The sequence below is a fragment of the Bufo gargarizans genome, chromosome 7 (assembly GCF_014858855.1).
Source record: "Bufo gargarizans isolate SCDJY-AF-19 chromosome 7, ASM1485885v1, whole genome shotgun sequence".
Lineage (NCBI taxonomy): Eukaryota > Metazoa > Chordata > Amphibia > Anura > Bufonidae > Bufo > Bufo gargarizans.
Window position 1 is genome coordinate 135,642,021 of NC_058086.1, and position 21,161 is coordinate 135,663,181.

Consider the following 21,161-nt stretch of genomic DNA (forward strand, 5'->3'; position numbering starts at 1 on the left):
CGCCCACCTAGATAACAAAACAAGATAATTGATTAAATAACAATCCTATAGGTCCCTATAAAGCACCCCCTCTGGCAAACCTCCAATGTGTTTTTTCATGTCCTTATTCTGGACAGGTTCCATAGCCCACCTCATCTGGAAGCCCTCATGCCTGGGGGGTGTCCCAGGCTTAGGCTCAGAGTCCAGCAAGCCATGGGGGTGCCTTGGCGCTGCTTTGTGGAATTCTCCTTTCCTACCACCTTATTTGTTGCCGCTCTAAAGGAGTTAACCAGGTTCGGGTGTGCAGTGGGGCCTGCAAATATGTCGCACCACTGCTTCACTTCACTGGGCGGCAATGACGGCGCTTGCAAACTTCAGTGGAACGGAGCGTCGGCTGAGTCTGACGTCATCAGCAGGCGCCCGCCCCCGGGATTCTGGCGGCAAATTCAAAAGATCTCCTGTATTTAAGGTGGTATAGTCCATACTCTTACTGCCCTTGTGCCTTGGCAGCCGAGCTCTATTTATTTTTAAGATGTCCAGCCATTTCAGTAAAGGAGGAAAAAGATCCAGGAAGCACAGGCACAGGCTGTGCCAATCCTGCGACCAGCCTCTCCCTGAAGACCACCAGGACGATTATTGTGGAAGCTGTGGATTAGAGGCGTTTTCCCATTCCCCGGAATCCTCACCCAGGCGTGTGAAGAGACAAAAGAAAAAGCAGCCCTTATGTATGACTTGTATTAAACCGCTTCCTGAGGGTTATACGTCTAACATTTGCGCAGCCTGTACCCAGCCAGAGGGCGTCTCTGAAGATAATACTAAAAAGTTAATCTCATTACTCGAATCCTTTCTGTCTCAATCTAAGAGACAGAAGATGCATAAGAGGAAACAGGTTGACCGTAGCCCTTCTACGTCTGCCGAGAGGTCTTCTCACTCGGAAGGGGAGGTGTCCTCCGGTTCTAGCTCAGATCCAGAACCAGCCACAGAGGAGAACTTTTTGTTCAGGAAGGAGGATATTAACTGTCTCATCAAGGATGTGAAGCATATAATTGAATCCAAGACAGAGACGCGTGCCGACCAAGATGAGGGGAGCCTGTTTTACTTTCCTAAAAAGAAAGCGCGGGTCTTTCCCAGTCATCCAGTGCTTGAATCTATCATCCAGAAATAATGGAAACATTCATTAAGGAAGATGGATTCAGGAAGAAGAGCTAAGGCTATGTACAGAATAGACCCTGCTGAATATGAGAAGTGGGGGGCACCTTCCAAGGTCGATCCTGCAGTGGCCAGACTAGCAAAGAGGTCCTTTTTTCCATCTGACGACTCTACGTTGTTAAGAGATCCCATGGATAAAAAGGCAGATAATCTCCTAAAGCGGCTTCATTCTTATATAGCCTCCCTGAAGAAGGCGTCCATGGCCGCAGTGCCTGTAGCCCGTGCCCTGAGAGTGTGGTTGAGTCAACTAAGAAGGGATATTGAGGATGGAGTTGATAGAGAAGATTTACTTCAGCAACTTCCTTCTTTGAAGATCACAAGTTCCTTTGTGACTTTCCCATGGATACCCTGAAAGGCTTAGCCAAAAATATGGCTCTCTCCAACTCTATCAGGAGGTCAATCTGGTTAAAATTGTGTTCGGGTGATGTCCCCTCCAAGAACAACCTTTGCTCTCTTCCATTTGAACCAGGGCGTCTGTTCGGCTCTCAGCTAGACACTCTTTTGGAAACCAATAAAGAAGATAAAGCACTGGAATTTCCACTTCCCAGGCGCAGATTTCAACCCAGAAGCTCAAGACAGCGCTTTCAAAGATCCGATTTTCGCGGGCGTTCGGACAGGAAAGGATCTGACCGAAGATATTTTGCCAGAACATCGGATAAGAGTAGGAAGAGACCAGAGGATAAACCCACCAAAGAGGACTTCTGACGCCAGAAGCAAAGGGGTAGGAGGTCGGCTTACTCGATTCTACGCAGCATGGCAGGGAATTTCCTCAGACAGTTGGGCCTTGAGGATCGTAAGAGAAGGTTACTCACTGGATTTTATCCGCCGTCCAAGAGACTGTTTGCTCTTAAATCAAAGAGAAGACCCTCGGGTCATAGGGTCATAGACCTCGTAAGGGAATTCATTCAAAAGGGTGCTCTGGAACCTGTACCAAAACATCAAGAAGGAACAGGAGTGTATTCCAGAGTGTTTTCAGTCACCAAGTGAGAGGAAAAGTGGCGCCTAATCATAGACCTCCGCTACATGAATCAATTTATCAAAAAAATTCTAAAGGTCACTTCTTGGCATCCATCGACCTGAGAGACACTTATCTCCATGTCCCAATAGAGAACTCGTCCAGACTCTTTCTGAGGATTGCAATTGCCATGGGAGGAAAAATAAAACACCTTCAGTTCAAAGCCCTGCCCTTTGGGCTCTCATCAGCACCCAGAATTTTCACGAAATTGGCCGTGATTGCTGTTGCAAGTTTACACCTACAAACCTTACAGGTATTTCCGTACCTGGATGACTGGCTTGTAGTGGCACCCACCAGGGACTTATTGAATTCTCATCTCCTGAAAGTCATCAAGCTGCTTCAGTCTCTGGGTTTCTTGATCAATTGGGACAAATCCGACATCCAGCCAGCAACATTCAAAACGTTTCTAGGCTTCAGGATAGACACTTGCACCATGACCCTGTATCTCCCGACCTCCAGGATAAGCTCTGTCACATCAGCAATAAAGACCTTAATTGCGGGCCAAAGACCTACAGTCCACAGGGTGATGAAAACCCTGGGTCATATGACATCGGTAATAGATGCAGTTCCATGGGCTCAGGCCCACATACGGGAATTACAGCAGGACTTGCTTCAGGTCTGGAAGCACAACCACAATCTTTCAGCCCGTGTCAGGTTGAGACCTTCCACAATCACGGAGCTGAAATTGTGGTTAAGAGGAAGGAATTTATCCAGGGGCAGACCCTTCCAGCTAACACCTACGGTGACTGTTACAACAGATGCCTCTTCCCGGGGCTGGGGAGCCCATCTCGGAAACAGTTGGGTTCAAGGTTCTTGGTCCTGCACAGAACTTCAGAGAGTTGAAGGCAATCAAGCTGGCGTTACAACACTTTCGGACAGATTTGGAAGACCAATTAGTCCTAATTAAAACGGACAATCTCCCTGCAGTTTTTTACATAAACAAACAGCCTTCTACTCCTTGCATTATGCAAGAAGATCTTTGCATGGGCAGAGAGGCACTTACAGAATCTAAGGGCGGTACACATCAAAGGCTCGTTGAATACTCAGGCGGATCTTCTGAGTCGGAGGAAGATCAGACAAACCGAGTGGGAGCTAAACCAGAAATACTTCCTGCAGATTACAGCCAGATGGGGTATTCCATCTGTAGATCTGATGGCCTCCAGGGAAAACAGCAAACTTCCCAAGTTCTGTTCTCTGAACGGATTCCAGAATCCAGCAGCAGTAGATGCTTTTTCTATAACTTGGAAGAACCAGTATGTTTATATCTTTCCTCCGGTGCCCCTCATCTTAAGAGTCCTGCAGAAGATTCTATTAGAGAAACCTCAAGCTATATTAATTGCTCCTTTTTGGCCACGCAGGCCATGGTTCCCACTTCTACTCCAATTATCCAAAGGAGTCTACTGGAAGCTTCCATCTCATCCCGACTTACTAGTTCAGAAGGCCTGTTTCATCAACATCTGAACAAACTTCATCTCACAGCTTGAAGACTGAGAGGTCCAGACTAGAAGAGAAAGGTCTATCTGTCCCTGTCATCAATACTCTACTCTCCTCCCGGAAAACTTCTACAAATATCAAGTATGAAAAGATATGGAGGAAATTTTCATCCTGGATGTCAGAGAATGAATGTTCAGATATTACAGTCCCTGTTATCCTCCAGTTCCTGCAAGATGAATTCCAGAAGGCTCTTACTCCGAACACTTTGAAAGTGCACATGACAGCCATTAATGCAATGAGAGCAGATTCAGACATTATCCCTTAATTAATAGTTTCTTCAAGGCCATTAAGAAGCTTAGACCGATGGTGAGACACCCTATGCCTGTTTGGGATCTGTCATTGGTCCTCAGAAGATTGGCTGAACCCCCCTTTGAGCCCTTAGTAGACGCAGAACTTAAATGGCTCTCCTGCAAAGTTCTCTTTCTTATTGCCATCACTACGGCTAAGAGACTCAGGGAATTGCAAGCACTATCAGTTAAGATGCCGTATTTAAGAATCCTGCCGAATGGAGTTCTGCTGCACACTCTACCTTCCTTTGTGCCAAAAGTTCCTTCTTCTGCTAACGTCAACTGAGAAGCGTTTTTACCAGTTTTTTTCCCAGACCTCTCAGATAAAGAACAAGCTCGCTGGTACACCTTGGATGTCAAGAGGACGATTGAGATCTACCTTTGGAGAACGGAGAATTTTAGACTAGATGAAAATCTGTTTTGCTATACTCCGGTCCTAATAAAGGTCACAAGGCATCTAAGAGTTCCCTGGCAAGATGGATCAAGTCTATCATCTTGGAGGCATACACCATAGAGGGCATCTCTCCTCCTTCTCCGATTAGAGCCCACTCAACTAGGGCCACAGAAACATCTTGGGATGAACAAGCGCATGTCTCCCTAGAAGAGATCTGTAGAGCAGCATCATGGTCTACGCCATCTACCTTCATGAAGCACTACCGGCTGGACATAGAAAATAAGAGCTCAGCCTTTAGCACTGCGGTGTCAAGTGCAGCCGTTCAGTAATTCCCTCCCTTTAGTATCTATGCATATCCCTTCATGTGCTGCCGAGGACGTCAGGGGAAAGTGAAAATTATTACATGGAATTTTGCTTTCCATGAGTCCGAAGGCAGCACATACATACCCTCCCTAATAAGTCCTTTTGTTTTGCATTTTGCCTGAATCTATTTTTTATACACATTGGAGGTTTGCCAGAGGGGATGCTTTATAGGGACCTATAGGATTGGTAATTAATCAATTATCTTGTTTTTTTATCTAGGTGGGCGGTCCTGGGGCGAGAATAGGACTCTGTTAACCCTTCATGTGCTGCCTTCGGACTCATGGAAAGCAAAATTCCAGGTAATAATTTTCACTTTCCATTAATTCTTGTGGAAGAGCTAAAGGGTTAATGACATTCCTAAAAATCAGTTTCGAATACCTTGAGGGGTGTAGTTTCTAGAATGGGATCATTTTTGGGTGGTTTCTATTATGTAAGCCTCACAAAGTGACTAAACTGGTCCTTAAAAAGTGGGTTTTTGCTTGTAACATCTCCAAAAAATGATATATCATTCCCAAAATTAATCAAAATGAAGTAGAGATATGAGGAATGTAAAGTAATAACTATTTTTGGAGGTATTACTATGTATTATAGAAGTAGAGACATTGAAACGAAAAAAAAATTGCAAATTTTTAAATTTTTGGGTAAATTTTGCATTTTTTTATAAATAAAAATGCATTTTTTTACTCCATTTTACCAGTGTCATGAAGTACAATATGTGACAAAAAACGATCTCAGAATGACCTGAATAAGTCAAAGCATTTTAAAGTTATCACCACTAGTGAGATTTGCAAAAAATGGCCTGGTCCTTAAGGTGAAAATGAGCCTGGTCCCTAAAGGGTTAAGCAGTATTTTGTGTAAGCAGGTATATAACAGCCCTCGATCAATATTTTGTGGAAGCAGTTATATCAATCCCCTTAATGAGTGTTCTGTGGAAGCAGGTATATCGCAGGCTTCAAACAATTTTTAGTGGAAGCAAGTATATCAAACCGCTTAATCAGTATTTTGTTGAAGCAGGTATCTCACAGTCCTCAATCAATATTTGGTGAAAGCAGGTGTATCAATCCACTTAATCAGTTTTTTGTGGAAGCACGTATATCACAGTCCTCAATCAATATTTTGTGGAAGCAGGTATGTCAATCCCCTTAATCAGTATTTTGTGGAAGCAGGTATGTCAATCCCCTTAATCAGTATTTTGTGGAAGCAGGTATATCGCAGGCCTCAGTCAATATTTTGTGGAAGCAGGTATATCAATATATCAAACACCTTAAATCAGTATTTTGTGGAAGCAGGTATATCAATATATCGAACCCCTTAATCAGTATTTGGTAGAAGCAGGTATATCGCAGGCCTCAATCAATATTTTGGGGAAAGAGGTATATCAAACCCGTTAATCAGTATTTTGTGGAAGCAGGTATCTCTCAGTCCTCAATCAATATTTGGTGGAAGCAGGTATATCAATCCCCTTAATCAATATTTTGTGGAAGCAGGTATATAGCACTGCAGCCCTCAAACAGTATTTTGTGGAAGCAGGTATAGCAATCCCCTTAATGAGTATTTTGCGGAAGCAGGTATCTCGCAGCCCTCAATCAGTATTTTGTGGAAGCAGGTATATAAAACCCCTTAATCAGTATTTTGTGAAAGCAGGTATCTCACAGCCCTCAATCAGTATTTTGTGGAAGCAAGTATATCAATCCCCTTAATCAGTATTTTGTGGAAGCAGGTATATTGTAGCCCTCAATTAGTATTGCTTGGAAGCAGATATAACAAATCCCCTTAATCAGTAATTTTGTGGAAGCAGGTATATCGCAGGACTCAATCAATATTTGGTGGAAGCAGGTATATCAAACCCCTTAATCAGTATTTTGTGGAAGCTGTTATATCACACCCCTCAATAAATATTTGGTGGAAGCAGGTATATCAAACCCCTTAATCAGCATTTTGTCGAAGCAGTTATATCACACCCCTTAATTACTTTTTTTGCCACAATAGTTATATCACACCACCCTCTTTATTTGAGGCAACAGGTATATCACAGCTCTCAATCAGTATTTTGTGGAAGAAGGTATATCACACCCCTCAATCAGTTTTTTTGGAGGGCAACAGGTATATCACACCCTTTGCAATTAGTTGTTCCAATAGCGTTTGTCCCTCTATATAGTTGCAGTATAGCAGCAGAACCACACACAAATGCTGCACAATACATATGCACTATATATGTTCTATGCTAGGAAGTATATTATAGGTATATCACAACCCTTAATCCGTTTTTTTTGGGGCAACAGGTATATCACTGCAATGAACTAAGTCCCTTATAGAGACCCTCGGGATATCAATATGTATCAATTTCAATGGTCAGTATAGACCTAGAATCCCTTTAGGGGTCTCTAACTAATGTTAAAATTAATATTTTTATTGGTATGTATTAAAAGAAGATTATACTTCACACACACAAGAAAGGGGAGTATGTAAAATTATCAGTGTCTAATGGCAAGTGAGCTGAATCCTCTTATGGTGACTGCCACGGTCACTAATTAAATATGTCGGTTCACGGACAACACAGTGGTGGGTGTGTTTGGGAGTTGTGTTTATGTTTAACATATATGTCACACGTATATCCAGGTAGGCAGTACGGGTCTCATCCACCCGTCTGTCACAACCATTAAGAGATACTCAATTGATATTTTGCAGCGATCTCCAGACAAGGTACGCCACTTGCTACAAGCGTGCACTCCTGTTAGGGCCCACAGTCTCTATTCCCTGTCAGGGATAGACGTGCTGCAACAATGTTGCCGCATCTCGCCACTATCTGCACTTGAATCGGTCCTCAGCTATCCTTCGCTGAGGGCCAGCCTCTATGTCCGTGAACCGACATATTTAATTAGTGACTGTGGCAGTCACCATAAGAGGATTCAGCTCCCTTGCCATTAGACACTGATAATTTCACATACTCCCCTTTCTTGTGTGTGTGAAGTATAATCTTCTTTTAATACATACCAATAAAAATATTAATTTTAACATTAGTTAGAGACCCCTAAAGGGATTCTAGGTCTATACTGACCATTGAAATTGATACAACAGGTATATCACACCCGTTGCAATTAGTTGTTTCAATAGCGTTTGTCCCTCTGTATAGCTGCAGTATAGCAGCAGAACCACACACAAATGCTGCACAATGCAAATGCACTATAATATACACTGCTCAAAAAAATAAAGGGAACACAAAAATAACACATCCTAGATCTGAATTAATTTAATATTCTTCTGAAATACTTTGTTCTTTACATAGTTGAATGTGCTGACAACAAAATCGCAAAAAAATTAATAAATGGAAATTTAATTTTTCAACCCATGGAGGTCTGGATTTGGAGTCACACTCAAAATTAAAGTGGAAAAACACACTACAGGCTGATCCAACTTTGATGTAATGTCCTTAAAAAAAGTCAAAATGAGGCTCAGTAGTGTATGTGGCCTCCACGTGCCTGTATGACCTCCCTACAATGCCTGTGCATGCTCCTGATGAGGTGGCGGACGGTCTCCAGAGGGATCTCCTCCCAGACCTGGACTAAAGCATCTGCCAACTCCTGGACAGTCTGTGGTGCAACGTGACGTTGGTGGATAGAGCAATACATTATGTCCCAGATGTGCTAAATTGGATTCAGGTCTGGGGAATGGGCGGGCCAGTCCATAGCATCAATGCCTTCGTCTTGCAGGAACTGCTGACACACTCCAGCCACATGAGGTCTAGCATTGTCTTGCATTAGGAGGAACCCAGGGCCAACCGCACCAGCATATGGTCTCACAAGGGGTCTGAGGATCTCATCTGGGTACCTAATGGCAGTCAGGCTACCTCTGGCGAGCACATGGAGGGCTGTGCGGCCCTCCAAAGAAATGCCGCCCCACACCATTACTGACCCAATGCCAAACCGGTCATGCTGGAGGATGTTGCAGGCAGCAGAACGTTCTCCACGGCGTCTCCAGACTCTGTCACGTCTGTCATGTGTTCAGTGTGAACCTGCTTTCATCTGTGAAGAGCACAGGTCGCCAGTGGCGAATTTGCCAATCTTGGTGTTCTCTGGCAAATGCCAAACGTCCTGCACGGTGTTGGGCTGTAAGCCCAACCCCCACCTGTGGACGTCGGGCCCTTATATCACCTTTATGGAGTCTGTTTCTGACAGTTTGAGCAGACACATGCACATTTGTGGCCTGCTGGAGGTCATTTTGCAGGGCTCTGGCAGTGCTTCTCCTGTTCCTCCTTGCACAAAGGCGGAGGTAGCGGTCCTGATGCTGGGTTGTTGCCCTCCTACAGCCTCCTCCACGTCTCCTAATGTACTGGCCTGTCTCCTGGTAGCGCCTCCATGCTCTGGACACTATGCTGACAGACACAGCAAACCTTCTTGCCACAGCTCGCATTGATGTGCCATCCTGGATAAGCTGCACTACCTGAGCCACTTGTGTGGGTTCTAGACTCCGTCTCATGCTACCACTAGAGTGAAAGCACCGCCAGCATTCAAAAGTGACCAAAACATCAGCCAGGAAGCATAGGAACTGAGAAGTGGTCTGTGGTCACCACCTGCAGAACCACTCCTTTATTGGGGGTGTCTTGCTAATTGCCTATAATTTCCACCTGTTGTCTATCCCATTTGCACAACAGCATGTGAAATTGATTGTCACTCAGTGTTGCTTCCTTAGTGGACAGTTTGATTTCACAGAAGTGTGATTGACTTGGAGTTACATTGTGTTGTTTAAGTGTTCCCTTTATTTTTTTGAGCCTTGTACTTTCCATGTTAGAAAGTATATTATAAGTCTATCACATCCCTCAGTATTTTGTAGTCCTATTAGCTAGCGATTGGTGTCCCTAACAGCCTGTACCTGCTCCACAAAGCAACCTTTGCCTACACTGGCAAAAGACTGAATGTAAAATGGCTGGCAGATCGGTTCTGTGATAGGGTGGGGGTGTGTCTATGTGCTGAAACATCTCAATTGGCTGTCCTGTCCCACCTGATGGATGGGTCAAAGTTTGGCATAATGCAAAAGAATAGAACGCCGGCGGACATCGCCATATGTTCACATGTTCGTCGAATCACGAAAGCGCAAAGTTGGCCGCAAAATGACCGCTAGGCGAACCGCAAGGCCACCTCTAACAGTGAGGTCCATATGTCTGTGTAAGACATGGACCTGGCAACCTCTCCAGTGATAGGCCCCATTAACTATAAGAAAGACCAGCACAGATCCAGCCACAACTGTGAAATATGCCAAGAATAAGCCAGAAGACAAACACTGCGTGTATTTTTAGTACAAAATTAAGGTCCATATGTCTGTGTAAGACATGGACCTGGCAACCTCTCCAGTAGTCTCCAAGTCTATGTTCTGTGAGATATGACCCAAGATAGGACATATAGTTGCTCCAATAGCGTTTGTCCCTCTGTATAGCTGCAGTATCGCAGCAGAACCACACACAACTGCTGCACAATACAAATGCACTATAATATACTTTCTATGTTAGAAAGTATATTATAAGTCTATCACACCCCTCAGTATTTCACACCTATCAATAGCACACCTATACCAGGCCTTAAAAGGACTTTTGTGGTCCTATTAGCTAGCGATTGGTGTCCCTAACAGCCTGTACCTGCTCCACAAAGCAACCTTTCCCTACACTGGCAAAAGACTGAATGTAAAATGGCTGGCAGATCGGTTCTGTGATAGGATGGGGGGGGGGGGGGTCTATGTGCTGAAACATCTCAATTGGCTGTCCTGTCCCACCTGATGGATGTGTCATGGGTCAAAGTTTGGCGTAATGCAAAAGAATATGGCGCCGGCGGACATCGCCATATGTTCGCATGTTCGGCAAATCGCGAAAACGTAAAAGTTGGCTGCAAAACGACCGCCGGGCGAACCGCAAGGCCATCTCTAACAGTGAGGTCCATATGTCTGTGTAAGACATGGACCTGGCAACCTCTCCAGTGATTGGCCCCATTAACTATAAGGAGGACCAGCAGAGATCCAGCCACAACTGTGAAATATGCCAAGAATAAGCCAACAGAAAAACACTGCGTGTATTTTTAGTACAAAAGTAAGGTCCATATGTCTGTGTAAGACATGGACCTGGCAACCTCTCCAGTGGTCTCCAAGGCTATGTTCTGTGACATATGACCCAAGATAGGATATTCTTATTCTGTATGGACTGAATGGTGGTCTGTATGGTTCACTTCTATGGGTCCATGTGCTATGAACCCAAAAATATGGTTGTGTGATTAGGCCCTAACTAATGTGATTGTGCCTAGAAGATTGTTTGAGCTTAAAAAGATGGATGACTCCTTCAATCTACTTTTTTTATTGACAATAGCCCATGGAAACATTTGTACCCAAGCAGTATGCTGCCAGTACACAATAATGCCATAAATGGTGCACAGTCTTCAATATTATATCTGGAAGTTCCACCAAACTACAGTATACTATTAGACTTTTACTCCTGCTTTTACAAATTATGGAGTTTTTGGTAACATAAACTTTATATCCAGAATGTTAGAACATTTTTTGTTTAGTTTGAAGGCTCCTGTAATTTATGCACACTTTATGCGAATCAAACTACTCTGCCAAACTTTCTATTGAATGCATATTTTGCAGTCTTTTTGTTTACCTCCTTTGTTATTCTGTACACGTTGCCTTAGCAAATATACAGTATGAAGAGAACTGCTTTATATAAAAGGAAATGTTTAGCTGGAGAGTTTTCAAAATGCATGTCTTGATGGAAAGTAGACAGAACTGTCTTGGTAATGGCGTTAGAATGACTCCTTTATTAAGCAACCCAATTTTACCAGGAATGCGTTTCAATATTCTAGAAACATTTTCTCACTAAATGTTACTGAGATAAAGAGAGAAGTAATTTTTTTTTCTTCATTTGTCAAAGCTCAGTAGGACATTATGACTCCCCTTAAATGGGAATATATTCTACTGCTAAGTAGATTTTTATTTTCCATTCATTTTGCTATAAATGGCTTCTGGAGCTTCCACAGTAACATCTTTATTTTAGTTCATCTTTGTTTTAATACTAGAGCAGAATGTGAGATGATACTAGTTAACGTGAAATATGATGAACACAATCCTCAGATCCCAAAAAATTATTGGATCGGATATGACCATAAATATGAGAAAATACTTGTCATTGCTACAATACAATACAGAGAATGAGCATTTCTAAGTATTATGATTCTGATCCATTAAACTTGAAAAAAACATCGTCAAAGCATTGTGAGATTTTTCCCTGGTAGACAGGTTAGCGAACGCAGTATAGAGGCAAGGAACCAGGTTGAAAATCAACTTCAGTGTTTTACTCACATTAAGCAAGAACACCTCCCGCGGCGGCAAGTTAGCCTCCATGAGGGCTTTCACGACGGCCTCCATTTTGTCAGGGGACACGGGTGATAACCTTGCCGACTTGATATAGGACATACACCCGTGCCTGGTGAAAAAAAAACTAAAATTTTTCGGCCTTCAGGCCAGCCTCACTGCATTTGCCCACATCCTCCACCAAATGTGGGTTTTTGCTCTGGTAGACAGGTTAGCGGACGCAGTATAGAGACAAGGAACCAGGTTGTAAATCAACTTCAGTGTTTTATTTACACTCAGCAAAAACACAAAAGTCTTGGCGCTTGTTCACACACAGCAAAACATAATAACATAGCATAATAGTCTTTGTGCTTGTTCAGAGCAAGACAAAACAATGGTCACCTGGAATACTAGGTGTCAGTTCACACCCAGCTATATGCTTAGACTTTCAGGCGGCCTGCACGCCTGTTTGCATCCCTCAGCACAGAGTACTCCACAGCTTTACTGTCAGATGGAGGATAATCCACACCACCTGACAGTGCTGATTGCTTTTATAAGCCTGCCAAGACCTGGCCTGGAACGTGGGGAGGAGCCACCCACCCAGCACTTTGGCTACTCCCAGTAAGAGCTGTCCAGGATCAGCTTTACAGCCATCCTAAACAGCTGAAGTATCAGACTGCAATCTGCAATACTGACACTTCAGGGAAAAAAAAGTCTCTTACCTCACCGAGGCCAGAAACCTCGGTGACACCTACTGACCATCAATAATGGCCCCTTATTCATTCCTACAGCATTTAAAGACATTCACTGAGCAGATCACAGCCAAATGCAACTTTCCATATACTTTAAAGGGGAATGTACTTTCACTAAATTTGTGATATGTAATAAGGACATATGAAAAGTTTTTAGAAGCACTCTCTTAGCATGTTGTCTCTCTTAACTGCAGCACTGTAAGCAAGACAGACTTAATAGAAGGTCTAGGGGCCCTTCACACTCCTGTGTATTGAGGAGAGAGCTTTCTAAGCCGAGCGCTTGTCTGCCCTTTCTAGAAATCGGTGGGGGTCTCAGTACTCAGAACCCCACTTGATAAAAACTTTTGATATGTTCCTATGACATAACAAAAGTTTACTGAAAGTACGTTGACCCTAAATACAGTGGATATAAATAGTCTACACACCCCTGTTAAAATGTCAGGTTTCTGTCATGTAACAAAATTAGACAAAGATAAATCATTTCAGAACTTTTTCCACCTTTAATGTGAACTATAAACTGTACAACTCAATTGACAAACAAACTGAAATCTTTTAGGTAGAGGGAAGAAAAATAATAAAAATAAAATAATATGGTTGCATAAGTGTGCACACCCTTAAACGAATACTTTGTTGAAGCACCTTTTGATTTTATTACAGCACTCAGTCTTTTTGGGTATGAGTCTATCAGCATGGCACATTTTGACTTGGCAAGATTCGCCCACTCTTCTTTGCAAAAAGACTCAAAATCTGTCAGATTGCCTTAATTAAGGCCCCAGTTCCAGCTGAAGAAAAATAGCCCCAAAGCATGATGCTGCCACCACTATGCAGTTTTCTTCTCTTCTTTTCATCAGTTTTGGAGGAACGTCCAGTATTTGGTAAAGTCACTGTTGTGCCATATTTTCTCCACTTGATGATTACTGTGTTCCATGGTATATCTAATGCCTTGGAAATTCTTTTCGACCCTTCTCCTGACTGATACCTTTTAACAATGAGATCCCTCTGATGCTTTGGAGGCTCTCTGTGGACCACGGCTTTTGCTGTGGAATGCGACTAAGACAGTTTCAGGAAAGACCAAATAGGGCAGCTGAACTTTATTTGGGGTTAATCAGAGGCACCTATTTAACATGATTTTGAATGTATAAGAGGGTGTGCACACAGAAACCTGACATTTTAACAGGGGTGTGTAGACTTTTTATATGAACTGTAGTTAATATTTAATTGGCATATTTTTGCATCATTTTGTAAATGTCATTTTATTTTTTTTAAAGATATAACATCTTAAAATATAATTTTCAAGAAAATTTTCAAACACAACTTTTTTAACGACCACTTCAGTTCTGAAGTGACTTGAAGTGGCTTAGATAATAGAAACCACCCATAATCAACCCCATTTTATAAACTATACCTCTCAAATTACCCATAACCAATTTTTTTAAACTTTTTTTTAACCCTTTTTGTGTAACACAGGAATTAAAGCAAAATGGAGATGAAATGTAAAAATAAAATTTTGGGCAGATTTTAATCCATTTGTTCTCGTAACACACCAAGGGTCAGCATAACAAACCTCATTTATTACCTTGATTCTGCAGTTTACAAAAATATTCAAAAAAGGATTGTAAACTGCTGTACGGGCACATTGCAGGTTCAAGAAAGGATGAATCACCATTAGAGATTTGTCCGGCGATTGTTTTGTGGCGAACTTTGCTCGTTTGTGGTTCGCCAGTTGCCCCCCAAAAAAACTGATAGATGCAGGGGTGTGATATACCTATAATATAAGTTCTACTGAGATACCAGAGCTATACAGAGGGACAAATGCTATTGGAACAACAAATTGCAACTGGTATGATATACCAGTTGTCCCCCAAAAAACTGATTGAGGCAGGGGTATGATATACAATTCACTGCAGAAAAATGCACCAAAATGATACGCAACTGACAATACTAGCTAATTCCTCAGGCCGATGTTAAAAGCTGAGAACTATGCCAATATCTTCCAGTCAGGAACATATCAGAGCCCCTCATGCACCACGTCACATTGTTTCAGTATGCATGGGGTCCTACCACCTTAACTGCCTGTGGTGTGTGAACAGGATCTGAACCAACTCACAGCCAGTCTCTCACATGCCTCTATAGTGGTATCACCAATGCACTGAGATAGGATAAAGCTGTGAACAGCACCCAAAACAGACCATGTGATCAGAAGCTACCAGGTGCAAGAGAATGTTACCAACAAAATAAAGTGGCACATTCCACATAAGGACAAGAAATCACTGAAAAACCGAACACAGAACCGTAAACAGAACCACACACAACTTCTGCACAATACAAATGCAAAATATATAGAAATTACATTATAGGTATATCACACCCCTGCCTCAATCAGTTTTTATTATATTTTTTTTTTATATGACACCAGTTGCAATTAGTTGTTCCAAAAGCGTTTGTCCCTCTGTATAGCTGCGGTATCTCTGCAGAACCGCACACAAATGCTGCACAATACAAAGAGAAGCAGAGGGGAGTTTAGAGGGAGAGCAGCAGATAAGGAGGAGAAGCAGGCAGAACTCGCAGTGCACAAGAGGCAAAAAACAAGACTGCAAATGTACCTGGAGTGAGCCATCCAGCATGCACAGTCACATCTAGCGCTACCAGGACGCCGGCGCATAGATCCACAGTGTAGCCTTTCTTTAACGTGTCAGCTGCTACCAATAGTGTTGCCATCTGCAGCCTGTGCTATCAAAGCATAGGTCGTGGCAAGCTCAACACTCACCTAGGGACGGCCGCCTTAAGAAGGCACCTGGGAGCAACACCATCAGAACCCACAAAGCCACACTCCCGTTGCTCCACGTCCTGCTTCTTATACTTCTCCTCTCTCCTCCCATTTGTCCTTCATTTTCCACCGTGCCATCGTTGCTTTCATCTGGTAAAATGCAGGCTTCCGTGGCCCAAATGTTCAAATGTAAAAAGTTGATGACGCCGGATAACCCTCTTGCCCAACAGCTGACTGCCGGCTTGTCGGAACTGCTAGCCCGCCAAACTACTGCCATAAAAACTGGTGGACTCTAAAGCCTTTAGAATATCTTTGGCAATTGGCACACCGCAATGGAAGGTCCCAGGAAGGAAATATTTCTCCCAGAAGGGCATCCCAGAGCTAATGGCCATGTTCAGCGGCAAGTGAATGTATCTCTGACACACAGTGTCGGTGCCAAGATACATCTGACCACAGTAACGTGGTCTAGAAAACACTGGCAGGGAAGGTACATAACTTTTACTGCCCACTGGATGAACCTTCTAATGGCTGTCCATGTGGATTTGGTGTTACCGCCACAGATTGCATACAGTCATGCCACTGCTACTGCCTCTTCCGCTGCACACCCTCAGTTCCCCAGAACCTATTCAATGCCCTAAGCTAGACATTGCCATGCTGTGCTGCGGGTGTTGTGCCTGGAAGCCAAGAGCCACACCGGTCCTGCACTGCTTTCAGCTCTGCGGTCACAGGCCGATCAGTGGCTAACCCCGCTCAATTGGACAGTTGGTAAAGTGGTGTTTGACAATGGTGCCAATCTGCTGAGCACGCTAAAATAGTGCAAAATGACACACATGCCGTGCATAGCACACGTCCTGAACTTAGTCGTGCAGCGATTCGTTGCCAAATACCCCGGCGTCCAGGACATCTTGTGGCAGGCCGGGAAAGTCTCTGGCCATTTTAGAAGATATTATATGGCCATGGCTTGCCTCGCTGACGTTCAGCGGCAACACCACTTGCCCGTCAGACATCTGATTTGTTACTGCCCGACGCGCTGGAACTCCACCTTGTATATGCTTCATAGGGTGCTTCAGTAGAAATGTGCCGTTAACGACTACGAACTCTGCGGCAGGACAGGATCTGTGGAGCTTGTTTTTTTCACCACTCCAGTGAGTGCTCATGCGTGACACATGCAGACTGCTGCAGCCATTTGATGAGATCACCAAACATGTCAGTCGCAGCCAGGGTGCCATTAGTGACATCATACCTTACTCCTTCTTTCTGGAGCGTGCTTTGCGTCATGTCATTGATCAAGCTGTCAAGGTGCAGGACCAGAAAGACAACGAAGTCGCAATGCTGAATGAATTCCCAGGGGGGGGTGCTACTCCATCTGTGACAAGTCAGCAGGAGTCTGAAGAGGAGTCAGAGGAGGATGGCGGCTGGGGGTAGGAGGAGGAGGAGCAAGAAGAGCAGGCTTTACTCTTTACTGCTATCCCTGGTGTTGTCCGTGGATGGGGGGAGGAGATTGAGGACGACATTCTCCTGGGCGATGAACAAGAGCCAGGCCGCTCCACCGCTTCCAATTTAGTGCAAATGGGGGCCTTCATGCTCCAATGTTTGAAGAGGGACCCCTGTATAAAAATCAGAAAGGGCAAGGACCAGTACTGGGTGGCACCGTACTTAGACCCCGGTACAAACACAAAATGGCGGACATGTTACCAGCATCACAGAGTGCTGTCAGAATGCTGCATTTCCAGGCCTTGCTTGTATGCTGCATTCTGCTGTTGCGGGCGCTGGCAGAGGAATTTCCACACACAGAGAAACAATTGCGAGTACCAATCCAACAGCACATTCAAGAAGAGGGCGGTTTGAAGAAGTGTTGGTATCTTTGGATATGAGATCATTCTTGCAGCCAAACCATCGACAGCTGCCCCAAGATCCAACCTCAGGGAGCACCTAGACCGACAGGTGTCCGACTACATCGGGTTAACGGCCGATGTGGACGCCCTTAACCCCTTAAGGACCGGGCTCATTTTCACCTTAAGGACCAGGCCATTTTTTGCAAATCTGACCAGTGTCACTTTAAGTGGTGATAACTTTAAAACGCTTTGACTTATCCAGGCCATTCTGAGATTGTTTTTTCGTCACATATTGTACTTCATGATACTAGTAAAAAAAAGTCAAAAAAATTAATTTTTTTGCATAATAAAATACCTAATTTACCAAAAATTTGGAAAAATTAGCAAATTTCAAAGTTTCAGTTTCTCTACTTCTGTAATACATAGTAATACCCCAAAAAATTGTGATGACTTAACATTCCCCATATGTCTACTTCATGTTTGAATTATTTTGGGAATGATATTTTATTTTTTGGGGATGTTACAAGGCTTAGAAGTTTAGAAGCAAATCTTGAAATTTTTCAGAAATTTACAAAAACCCAATTTTTAGGGACCACTACAGCTCTGAAGTCACTTTGCGAGGCTTACATAATAGAAACCGCCCAAAAATGACCCCATTCTATAAACTACACCCCTCAAGGTATTCAAAACTGATTTTACAAACTCCGTTAACCCTTTAGGTGTTGCACAAGAGTTATTGGCAAATGGGGATGAAATTTGAGAGTTTCATTTTTTTGCCTAATTTTCCATTTTAACCCATTTTTTCCACTAACAAAGCAAGGGTTAACAGCCAAACAAGACTGTATCTTTATTGCCCTGACTCTGCTGTTTACAGAAACACCCCATATGTGGCCATAAACTACTGTACGGCCACACAGCGGGGCGTAGAGTGAAAGGTGCGCCGTATGGTTTTTGGAAGCCAGATTTTGCTGGACAGTTTTTTTGACACCATGTCCCATTTGAAGCCCCCTGATGCACCCCTAGAGTAGAAACTCCATAAAAGTGACCCCATCTAAGAAACTACACCCCTCAAGGTATTCAAAACTGATTTTACAAACTCCGTTAACCCTTTAGGTGTTGCACAAGAGTTATTGGCAAATGGGGATGAAATTTGAGAATTTCATTTTTTTGCCTAATTTTCCATTTTAACCCATTTTTTCCACTAACAAAGCAAGGGTTAACAGCCAAACAAGACTGTATCTTTATTGCCCTGACTCTACTGTTTACAGAAACACCCCATATGTGGCCATAAACTACTGTACGGCCACACAGCGGGGCAGTAGAGTGAAAGGTGCGCCGTATGGTTTTTGGAAGCCAGATTGTGCTGGACAGTTTTTTTGACACCATGTCCCATTTGAAGCCCCCCTGATGCACCCCTAGAGTAGAAACTCCATAAAAGTGACCCCATCTAAGAAACTACACCCCTCAAGGTATTCAAAACTGATTTTACAAACTTTGTTAACCCTTTAGGTGTTGCACAAGATTCAATGGAAAATAGAGATACAATTTCAAAATTTCACTTTTTTGGCAGATTTTCCATTTTAATATTTTTTTTCCAGTAACAAAGCAAGGGTTAACAGCCAAACAAAACTCATTATTTATGGCCCTGATTCTGTAGTTTACAGAAACACCCCATATGTGGTCGTAAACTACTGTACGGGCACACAGCGGGGCGCAGAAGGAAAGGAATGCCATACGGTTTTTGGAAGGCAGATTTTGCTGGACTGGTTTTTTGACACCATGTCCCATTTGGAGCCCCCCTGATGCCCCCCTAGAGTAGAAACTCCATAAAAGTGACCCCATCTAAGAAACTACACCCCTCAAGGTATTTAAAACTGATTTTACAAACTTTGTTAACCCTTTAGGTGTTGCACAAGATTCAATGGAAAATAGAGATACAATTTCAAAATTTCACTTTTTTGGCAGATTTTCCATTTTAATATTTTTTTTCCTGTAACAAAGCAAGGGTTAACAGCCAAACAAAACTCATTATTTATGGCCCTGATTCTGTAGTTTACAGAAACACCCCATATGTGGTCCTAAACTACTGTACGGGCACACGGCAGGGTGCAGAAGAAAAGGAATGCCATACGGTTTTTGGAAGGCAGATTTTGCTGGACTGGTTTTTTGACACCATGTCCCATTTGAAGCCCCCCTGATGCACCCCTAGAGTAGAAACTCCAAAAAAAGTGACCCCATTTTAGAAAGTACGGAATAGGGTGGCAGTATTGTTGGTAATAGTTTAGGGTACATATGATTTTTGGTTGCTCTATATTACACTTTTTGTGCGGCAAGGTAACAAGAAATAGCTTTTTTGGCATGTTTTTTTTTTTTGTTATTTACAACATTCATCTGACAGGTTAGATCACGTGGTAATTTTATAGAGCAGGTTGTCACGGACGCGGCGATACCTAATATGTATACAATTTTTTTTATTTATGTAAGTTTTATACAATAACTTCATTTTGAAAACCAAAAATTGTTTAGTGTCTCCATAGTCTAAGAGCCATAGTTTTTTCAGTTTTTGGGTGATTATCTTGAGTAGGGTCTAATTTTTTGCGGGGTGAGATGACAGTTTGATTGGCACTATTTTGGGGTGCATATGACTTTTTGATCGCTTGCTATTACACGTTTTGTGACGTAAGATGGCAAAAAATTGCTTTTTTTACACAGTTTTTTTTTTTTTTTTTTTACGGTGGTCACCTGAGGGGTTAGGTCATGTGATATTTATATAGAGCCGGTCGATACGGACGCGGCGATACCTAATATGTATACTTTATTTTTATTTATGTACATTTTACACAATGATTTTATTTTTGAAACCAAAAAAAATCATGTTTTAGTGTTTCCATAGTCTAAGAGCCATAGTTTTTTCAGTTTTTGGGCGATTATCTTGAGTAGGGTCCCATTCTTTGCGGGATGAGATGACGGTTTGATTGGTACTATTTTGGCGTACATGCGACTTTTTTGATCACTTTTATTACCTTTTTTGGGAAGTAAGGTGGGCAAAATTTCAATTTTCTCATAGTTTTTATTTTTTTATTTTTATGGCGTTCACTGTGCGGGGAAAGTAACATGACCATTTTATAGATCAGGTCGTTACGGACGCGGCGATACCTAATATGTGTAGTGTATTTTATTTTTTTAATTTTTATTCAGTGATAAATGTTTTTTTTTTTTATCTTAACTTTTTTCACTTTTTATTTGATTTTTTTGACCCAGACCCACTTGGTTCTTGAAGATCCAGTGGGTCTGATGTCTGTAAAATACAGAACAGAACCTATATTGGTTTCTGCACTGTATTTTACTTACACTGAACAGGTCTATGCTTTCAGCACAGATCTGTTCAGCACCATGGACAGCAGGACGCCTGATCAGGCGTCCTGTTGCCATGGGAACCTTCCCCGTCTGCTCAGTTATGGTCAGAACTTCGCAGACGGGGAAGGGTAAGGACGGGGTTCTGGGGGGGCTGTCTGGGGGCTCTCTCCTTCTCCCATCGGGGGGCTGCAAAGGCACAGCAGCCCCCCGATCGGAGAGGGAGGGAGCTCCCTCTTACTGTTAACCTTTTCCATACAGCGGTCCGTACGGACCGCTGTATGGAAAGGGTTAAACGGCTGACATCGCATCAACGATGTCAGCCGTTTATACCAGGGTGCCAGCAATGTGCTGGCACCCTGGTATACCCACTGTACACCAAC